Source organism: Pygocentrus nattereri, chromosome 27 (genome assembly GCF_015220715.1).
Source record: "Pygocentrus nattereri isolate fPygNat1 chromosome 27, fPygNat1.pri, whole genome shotgun sequence".
NCBI lineage: Eukaryota > Metazoa > Chordata > Actinopteri > Characiformes > Serrasalmidae > Pygocentrus > Pygocentrus nattereri.
In genome coordinates, this window is record NC_051237.1 from 24,998,898 (window position 1) to 25,008,516 (window position 9,619).

Here is a 9,619-nt window from a genome sequence, read left to right on the forward strand (position 1 = left end):
CATTCAAATGAACTGTCACTCTGTTATTATGCAGCTCTTAGTGGAGAAGCCTTGTTTGAGTCCGATTTGCACCCTCTGAACAAACAGTCATAACTCTGGAAATGTTCACTCTTATTGTTTAACCGGATAGATGGTGTGAGATGAGACCCCTTGAGGATTATTTTGGTGTAATGCTGTGTGTATTGAGAAGAAAATGTCTGAGTTATGACGAGTTAAACACAGAGAAAATCTTGAAATAACCAGATTCTGATTTTGAGAAATTTACATGGGAGTGAATGGGGCAGTTTTCTGTGCCTAGTGCCAAACAAATGCTCATAACTCTGAAGCTAATTGATAAAATGATGAGATGATTTGCGGTTTTAGAAAGGACGAGTTTCTCTACCATTTAAAACTGAAATGGAGTTTCTAGGAGAAAGTTTAAGGATTTTACAGCAGATTCCCTGCGTGATCGGCTGTGTCTGTGAGACTGAGTGGCCTGCTGTGACGTCATCGATGTCAGTTAGAATCTGAAGTTCTGAACATTCCGCCGTTCATTCTTATGGGAGGTTTTTAATTTTTAAACTTAATTTTATTAAAAACTCCCAATCCGATCGACTCCAAAAATACAGCGCACAAGTCTCAGCGCCGAGACCTTCGGAACGCAGTTTGAACGGAATCTGTACGTTAAGCGGTTCGGGCTGTATTTATCGCAGAAAAGTGTGGAAGAAGAATTAGAGATAACAATAGAGATAACAATAGAGATAACAATAGAGATAACAATAGTTATTTTAACAACAGTGATTTTTCTTTTATTTAAATTTTTACCCGATTTTCTCCCCAATTTAATCGTCTCCAATTCTACCCGTCTTCCCCCCCCCAATCACACAGTACTACCAATGCTAGGAGGGTGAAGGCAGCACAGGCTTCCTGTGAAACCAGCCACCGCTTCTTTTCGAAGTGCCGCTCACGCGACGTCATGGGACAGCCGAACGCACTCGAAGGAAAACGCCAACCTCCAGATCTGTTACATCAGCTAACAGACGCCTGCACCGACTAGCATCGCGTTCAGTGATAGGAGGAGAATCCTACCCACCCAGAGAGAGTGAGGCCAAATGTGCTCTCTGGGACTCCCGGCCACAGGTGACACCACCAGGGATCGAACTCGCGATCTCTTGATGACGGGGTCAACGCTTAGATGGTTGCGCCACTCGGGAGCCCGGAGTGGTTTTTCAAGCACTCTAATAATCATTCAGGAGTTACCGAGAGGTGGTAAAACTCGTTTGACGAGCATGACCGTCACTTGACTTGAACTGTGTTGTTGATGTTATTCCACACTAATACCACATTAATTACAGTGCTTGAAAAGGCCCTCTATTGTTATCTCTCATACTTATTCTTCTTCCGCACTTTTCTGCGATTAATACAGGCCGAACTCAGACATTTTCTTCTCAATACACCCAACAGTACACTATGTAGCATGCGCCCGCCCCCCCGAGCTCCCCAGACGGACACGAGTCACGGGAGTGACGGCAGGAGGAGGACGATGCTGGTGTCGGCTACGGGAGGCTCCAAAGGGAGGAACGAGTCCCGAGCTCCGCCACCCAGCTGAGCTGCCAGCTGGGGGCGGTAACGGGGAGGCGGAGAGGCGAGCTCTCGTTCCCTCTCTGCTCTGGTGCTCACGCTGCCCTTAATGAGAGCGGTTGATTCTCATCTGATTGGCAGTGTGAGTGCCTTTTAAAAAGAGTGAGGGTGAACAGAGCGAGAGGGACGAGCAGCAGCACAAGAAAGAGCTGAAATGCTCCGTGAAAAGGTTAGATAGCGACAGCCACTGAAAAGTGGCCAGCTGTGTGTTGTGTGGTTGGTTATTTTGTGTGAAATAAAAGTAATGGCTGCTGCAGCTCAGAATCCTGCCTCCAGCGTCCTTATTGAGCCGTGGGCAGCACGTGCCATGCTACATGCCAAAACAATCCTCAAGGGGTCTAATCTCACACCGTTTGTTAAGAGGGTGTAAATCTGACTCAAACAAGGCTTCTCCACTAAGAGCTGCATAATAACAGAATGACAGTTAATTTGAATGAACCCCCCACACCACATACATCTCTCCCTCTCTCACACACTTGCAGCTCTTTTCAAGCACTCTCTAGTTATTATTCTAAGGTTGTAGAAACGTGGCTGTTGAACTCAGATGGTTGAACGCACTCGATGCTGCATGCAGATGTTGTGCTTCCCAAAAGCCGGAATATGTTATGGTTTACGTTTTAGGACTTTCTTGGACCAGAACAGCAAATTTCAGACACCAAATGAAACAGCTTCAGGTCTTGGGAGGAAAAAAACTAAGTGTGTTTACACTTAATAATCTGCAGAATACCAGATTTTGCCAGTAACCGGTCCCCTGTGTTTACATTTAATAATGTCAACCGTCACAGAGCAGGTACTGTTTGGGTGGTGGGTCATTCTCAGCACTGCAGTAACACTGACGTGGTGGTGGTGTGTTTGTGTGTGTTGCGCTGGTCTGAGTGGATCAGACAGAGCAGTGCTGCTGGACTTTTAAACACTGTGTCCACTCATTGTCCACTCTATTAGACACCCGTACCTAGTCGGCCCACCTTGTAGATGTAAAGTCAGAGATGACAGCTCATCTACTGCTGCAGTTTGTGTTGGTCATCCTCTAGTCCTTCATCAGTGGTCACAGGACGCTGCCCACAGGACGCTGTCGGCTGGATATTTTTGGTTGGTGGACTGTTCTCAGTCCAGCAGCAACACTGAGGTGTTTAAAAACTCCAGCAGCACTGCTGTGTCTGATCCACTCAGACCAGCACAACACACACTAACACATCACCAGCACGTCAGTGTTACTGCAGTGCTGAGAATGACCCACCGCCCAAATAGTATCTGCTCTGTGAGGGTCCATGGGGGTGCTGACCATCAGAGAAACAGATGGAGTACAGTCTGTAACTGTTGAGCTACAGAGTGCAGCTATACAGTAAGTGGAGCTGATGAAGTGGACAGTGAGCGCAGAAACCAGGAGGTGGTCGTAATGTTATGCTTGACCGGTGTGTAATGGCATATTACCCCCCTCTAAATGAAGTGTGAATTCACATAATCTAATACAAGTAATGTTTCTTATTTTCATTACCATTATTATATATTTATTTCCTTAGCTCTTCCCAACTGCTGTTACTCTTGTTGTGTTACTGTTTGCTATCCGGTGTGGACCAGAGGAGGATGTGTTCCCCTTGGAGTCTTGGTTCCTCTCAAGGTTTCTTCCTCTTGCTTTTAGGGAGTTTTTCTTGCAGCTGTCATCGTCAGCTTGCTAACGCGGGGCTTTGACCAGATTTCTTTGAAGCTACTTTATGACCGCACCAGTTGTGAAAAACTCTGTATAAATAAATCTTGAATTTAATTAAACTTTTTTTAGTCCCACAGCTTGAAGTCCAGAGGGTTCTGAATGCATTGTGTGACTCCACTGTGGTTAACCCATGATGGAAGACCGAATAAAAACAGACGCTTCGTCCGGGGACGGCGACACCGAGCCCAGCATGCTGCTCCAGAAGCTCAAGAGCAACATTTCGTAAGTCTCCACTGACTTCATAACAGATAATAACACAGACTTTTATGTGCAGGCCTAGAGCCGTAGTACAGGAACTTCTTGGTTTGAGATCTGATTAGTCTCCATGACGACTGAATTTAGTTCAGTATCTATTCCAGTTCCCTCATAATCTCATCATTAACTCCAGATCAGAAAACAGCATCACACAAACATCTTAACTAGACTAAACCTCCTAAATCCTGTCCTAACTTTAGGATGAACACCAACAGGGTTCTAACTTCTGTTTAAGGTCCGTTTCTCTGGTTTTGAGGCGGCTGAGTCAGGCAGCGTAGTTCACTACCAGCATAATGAGCTCCATTTATTTCTACTGTAAAACGCGGCTTTCACTGGGAGATGATTTTCTTTTCTAACTCTGCATTTTAAAAATCTCAGATGCTGCCGACTTGAACTCCCCTGCCCCTCTGATCACCTTCCTGTGTTAATGTTGATGATGAAATATTACAGTGATGGTGGTGAACAATGAGGAGGTGGAGCTAAATGTGTGTCTGTTTACTAGGAGGAGGAACATCAGCACACTTGGCTAAAGTGTTTGGGAAATGGAGACTGAAACTGGGGAGTGGTGGCGCTCTGATAAACAGCAGGGGGCACGCTGATAAACAGTAGGGGGTGCTCTGATAAACAGTAGATGAGTTGGTCAGATCAGTAGAGCTACAGCAGTCGTAGAGACCTGTCGCCTAGAAGATGAGTCGGTCAGATTAGTAGAGCTACAGCAGTCGTAGAGACCTGTCGCCTAGAAGATGAGTTGGTCAGATCAGTAGAGCTACAGCAGTCGTAAAGACTTGTCGCCTAGAAGATGAGTTGGTCAGATGGTGATTATGTTGTTTTTTTTTTCTACAGTAAGTCCGTGCAGAACAAAGTGGACATTATTTTGGTAAGTACCTGCTGAGAATATCCTATTGCTCCATGAAACCTGACCTCTCCTCAAGGCCTGCACTGACAGATGTGTTCTTCTCCTTCAGAGAGATGTACAGCAGTTCTCAGACAATGACAAGCTCTACCTGTATTTACAGCTACCCTCAGGTCCAAGTGCAGGGGATAAGAGGTGAGTTGAGCCTTATGTTGGCTTTACAAGCTTTTAAGGTTTGAGCAGAGATGCCTGAGAAATCATTTGAATGGAAACACTTTAAATTATAGGATGAGAAAAGAGATGCACAGTGATACGTTTCCACTAAGAGGGTGGTGTTCTGTGGATGAGGAACAGGTTTGATTAATTATCTCAAATACTGTATACAAGTACATCCTTATCCGAGTCCCGCCACACATCCGATCCCCACTACGTCCGGCTCAGCTCTTCAGAATATCCGCTCTTTTTCTCCTGTTCTCTTTCTAATTAAACAGATTTACGGTGGGTTTAAAACTCGGCAGTGCAGACAGCAGATCTGCATGCTGTGACGAAATAAAAATCTCAGGTTTTTAGGGCTGTTTTAGAGAAGAGTCTCCTCCGCACAGCATTACACTGTTTTTCATTTGTTTATTATTTAATTTTTATTTTATTCAAAATTTTAAAATGAATTAATTATTGTTTTTATTTTTACTATTGTTTTATCAGTTTTTGTATTTTTATTTTAGTACGTATGTACAGTATATGTGTATGTGTGTTTTTATACTGCATATACACCATATTGCCAAAAGTATTCACTCGTCTGCCTTCACATGCATATGAACTTGAGTGACAACATATCTGAATCATGTTTAATACATAAGAGTGTGTGCGTGTGTGTGTTTTGCGTGTGTGTGTTTTGCATATGTGTGTGTTATGTGTGTGTTTTGTATGTTGTGTATACACCTGTAGCCATGGAAGTGACTGGAACACCTGAATACTTTTGGAAATATAATGTATATGGATGAATGTGTATTTTCTTATTTATTTTCTTCACACTTCACTTCATCTTGATGGGTAAGGTTAGTTGAATTTATTAACTCAGAATGATGATTTTTGATATTTTATCAAATTAATAAACAAGTAGTTGAAGGAAAGAAATAAGCGATATGTGGCCAAACACGGCATGAAGCCACGCAAACGTTGCCATGGTGACTGCGGCGCTGGTGAAAATGGATGATAATCAGAGGAGCGCTTTGGCAGTGTAGCCTGTTTATTTAGGGTGGAGAAATGCAGGAGGTGCTCTGCACTCTTTTATTTATTTAATAATTTTAATTTATTTTGTTCTTTGCTTTATAACACCGAGTTTGTCCGAACAACGTTCACGTTATTGTAGTAAACAGTGGATCATAACGTGCAGCTGAATGTTTACAGACGTGCATGTGGAGATTCTTGTTGCTAGGTAACATGCTCAGGACCACTGTTATTGATAATAACAGTGGAGTCCACCTCATGACTCCTGCCACCGGAGTCGACGGAACCGGTTCCTTGACTCCTCAGCCGCAGATAAATGGATGTAGGGAAGATTAGACCATCTTAAGTGTGGTTTAAGGTTTAGAGCCGTCACAGATCGTGGTGACGTTATACATGTTGGTAGATTATATCAAGTTCTTTTGGACAATTTTATTGGATATGGGTGCTCCGTACGCCAGGGGGTCCAAAGTCCGGTCCCCGGTGTCCGGTCCGAATGCAGCCTGCACACAGATTTTAATTGGCCTGTGGCTTCTGTTTACGGGTGTGTTATAAATGACCTGCCAGCCAGTACCGTGCAGTTACTCCTTTCTCCTGATGGTGGCAGCACCACAGTATAAGGTAAAGTCTGCAGTTCTCCTCTGATTCTTTAGTAAAGGCAAGGGTTCTTTATAGAACAATGAACACATGCTGAAATGGTTCTCCAGAGTGATGGAGAATGTGTTTTATATGGTTCCTTATAGCACCAGAAAGCATTGTGCTATTGTCGCAGTGTCAAACTTGTATCAATAGAAGAACCCTTTTTTGTGCTATATAGAGCCACTTTCGAAAAAGGTTCTACACAGAACCATATACAGCACATTCTCCATCAATCTGAAGAACCGTTTCACAGTGCAAAGAACCATGTAACGCTTAAAAAAGAGGATTCTTTAAGAGTTCTTTAGATGTAGATGGTTCTGTATAGAGCCTTTTTCAGAAAAAGGGTTCTATATAGCACCAAAAAGGAACCTTCTAACATTACAATGTAAAGCTTGCAACAATCGGGGAACCCTTTTGGGTGCTGTACAGAAGTCTCTTTGAAAAGGTTCTGTATAAATCCATCTACAGCACGTTCTTCACCTAGCTGACGACTATAAGGAACCCTTTAATCATGCAGAGGGTTCTTTGGGTGTTTATGGTTCTTTATAGAACCTTTTTCTTTGCTAAGGAACCATATGTTAAGAGTGTGTAAGAGTGTAACACAAACATTTTAAGTGTTTTAAAAGTTGCTAGTCACTATCCCGTCCATATAACAATCTGTTTAGAGTTAATTGGTTTTGTGATGTCACAAGCTCAGTCTAATTTGCATATATCTGCATATTCAGCAGTTTAGCTCCGTCCGTTCACGCTGAAGTTAAAAGGAGTGTTTCACACTGGACTGCATTTTGTAGGGTACGTTGTAGGGTAGCCAGTCAGATCGGGGCTCATTTGCATAAACCGGTCAGTAAGAGAAGCAGCCTGTTGAATTCTAAAGAGAGGCTGGAAAATGACCTCCGATCATGTTTAGGACATTAAATCAAAAATGATAAGTGGACTTCAGAAATGTAGGTTATGGGCCCTTTAAAGCACCAGCGGCCACAGTTAACATCGCTAAGCAACCAGAGACGTGCACTATGAGCCTCTCGTTACTAAGGAACCGACAGAGGAACGTTGGAACGTTCTTCCCTCTGCTTTGCTGCTCTGTGAGTTTCGTCATGAAGTCGGCTGTTTGGTTTATTTACTAAACATGGATCAGATGTTTTGTCAGAGGTACATGACAACATATCTGAACCATGTTTAATACATAAAAGTGTGTGTGTGTGTTTTGTGTGTGTGTGTTTTTTTTTGTGTGTGTGTGTTTTTTTTGTGTGTGTGTGTTTTTTTTGTGTGTGTGTGTTTTTTTGTGTATGTGTGTGTTTTGTGTGTGTGTGTGTGTGTTTTGTGTATGTGTGTGTGTGTTTTGTGTATGTGTATGTGTGTTTTGTGTATGTGTATGTGTGTTTTTTGTGTGTGCGTGTGTTTTTTGTGCGTGTGTGTGTTTTGCGTGTGTGTTTTGTGTGTGTGTGTGTGTGTTTTGTGTGTGTGTGTGTGTTTTGTGTATGTTTTTTTGTGTGTGTGTGTTGTGTGTGTGTGTGTTTTGTGTGTGTGTGTGTGTGTGTGTGTGTTTTGTGTATGTGTGTGTGTTTTGTGTATGTGTGTGTGTGTTTTGTGTATGTGTATGTGTGTTTTTTGTGTATGTGTATGTGTTTTTTGTGTGTGCGTGTGTGTTTTTTGTGCGTGTGTGTTTTGTGTGTGTGTGTGTTTTGTGTATGTTTTTTTTGTGTGTGTTGTGTGTGTGTGTGTGTTTTGTGTGTGTGTGTTGTGTGTGTGTGTGTGTTGTGTGTGTGTTTTATGTGTGTGTTTGTGTGTGTGTGTGTGTGTGTGTGTGTGTGTGTGTGTTAGTGATGTAGCCTAACATATTATATTTGATATTTTATTGATATTTCATGCACGCTTGTTTATATCGTTATTTATACAAATATATCTTTTTAATTTAATCTTTATTTATTTATGTATTTTTAGATAAATCTTTTCATCTTGCTGATGTTCATTTGTTTCAGTGGGTAAACGTCATTTCAGCGTTATCAGTGTAATTTGCTGGGCTACACTGTAAATGAGGCTCGCCCTCAGTGTTGCTTTGAGGTGGAATTAAGCCGTGATTGATTGATTGGACTGAGCTCCTGAGAAACTCAACCACTAAAAGGGCCGCGTTAAAAAATCTCACCAACCTGTGGGCCAGCGGGGGTCTTTTATTGCTTTTTACAACACGGATACAAAATAAAACATTTAAAGACAAAAGAACAATAACATGAAATGAAAAAATTAAGAAATAAGAATAAAGAAATAAATCAAAACATTATAATGAAAATAAAATAAAGAAATAAAAAGGAATAAATAAATAAGTAAATAAGTAAATAATTTTATTTTTACAGTGTTCCACGACCCCAACTGACCACCGTTCATTCAAAATATGACAAAACTACAACGGCAAGAAAATCGGCACTAAATACTTGAGCGAAAATCTGTTTGAGCGTTTTGCAGTTGTTTTTTTACTTCGTGGGTGTGTTTTTGTTTATTGGTGATCACGATTTTCAAATTTGTTCTCTCGTTTTTTAAAATCGGTGTCATGTTTTATTTTTAACTGAACGCACGTTGTTTGTGTTTTGGTAGCAGCTCCCTGACCCTGTCGGACGGGGTTAGATTGATGCAATGAATAGCGACGCTCATCAGGTCTGATGAGGCGGTGTTAGGGACCATCACACAATTACAGGACGAAATGATCAGCGTTTCAACAGCCTCACATTAATAGATCTACCTCTGATACATAGGTCTGTTAAACTGTCTCGCCGTTTGACCTCATCGCCCATGAATGCTTGTGTGTGTGTTTAATTTGAGTTGGTTGAAACGGCGACGCTGGTCATTTCTTCCTGTAATTGTGTGATGGTCTCTCACCGCAGCTTGTCGCGGGAGCAGAAACGGCACTGAGTGGCCGCGCCGCGTCTGTGTCCGTTAAATATGATCGTTAGAAAGTGCTGTTTAGTGAAGGTTGTGGTTTCAGTTTATTGTCTTCCTTCATTTCATCACCAAACTGCAGCTACTCTGATGAATCTGAGGCCCGTTTGCTGTGAAGAGGAGCTTCAGTTTCCTCTTAGCGCCCCATGTCAGAATCAGACCAGAGCATCTCTGTCCATTATCTTCGCCATCTAACTCGTCGAAACCCGTCAGTCTCAGGGAGCTGTTAGTTACTCCTGCGTGAGACAAATAACACGAATCAAAAAAATAAACATGCATTCCGATAAAATGGAACTCGACAACGATTAAAAGAAAACGAGAGAACGAATTAGAAAATCGTGACCACGAATAAAAAAAAAAAACAGACCTACGAAGTAAAGAAAACGTGC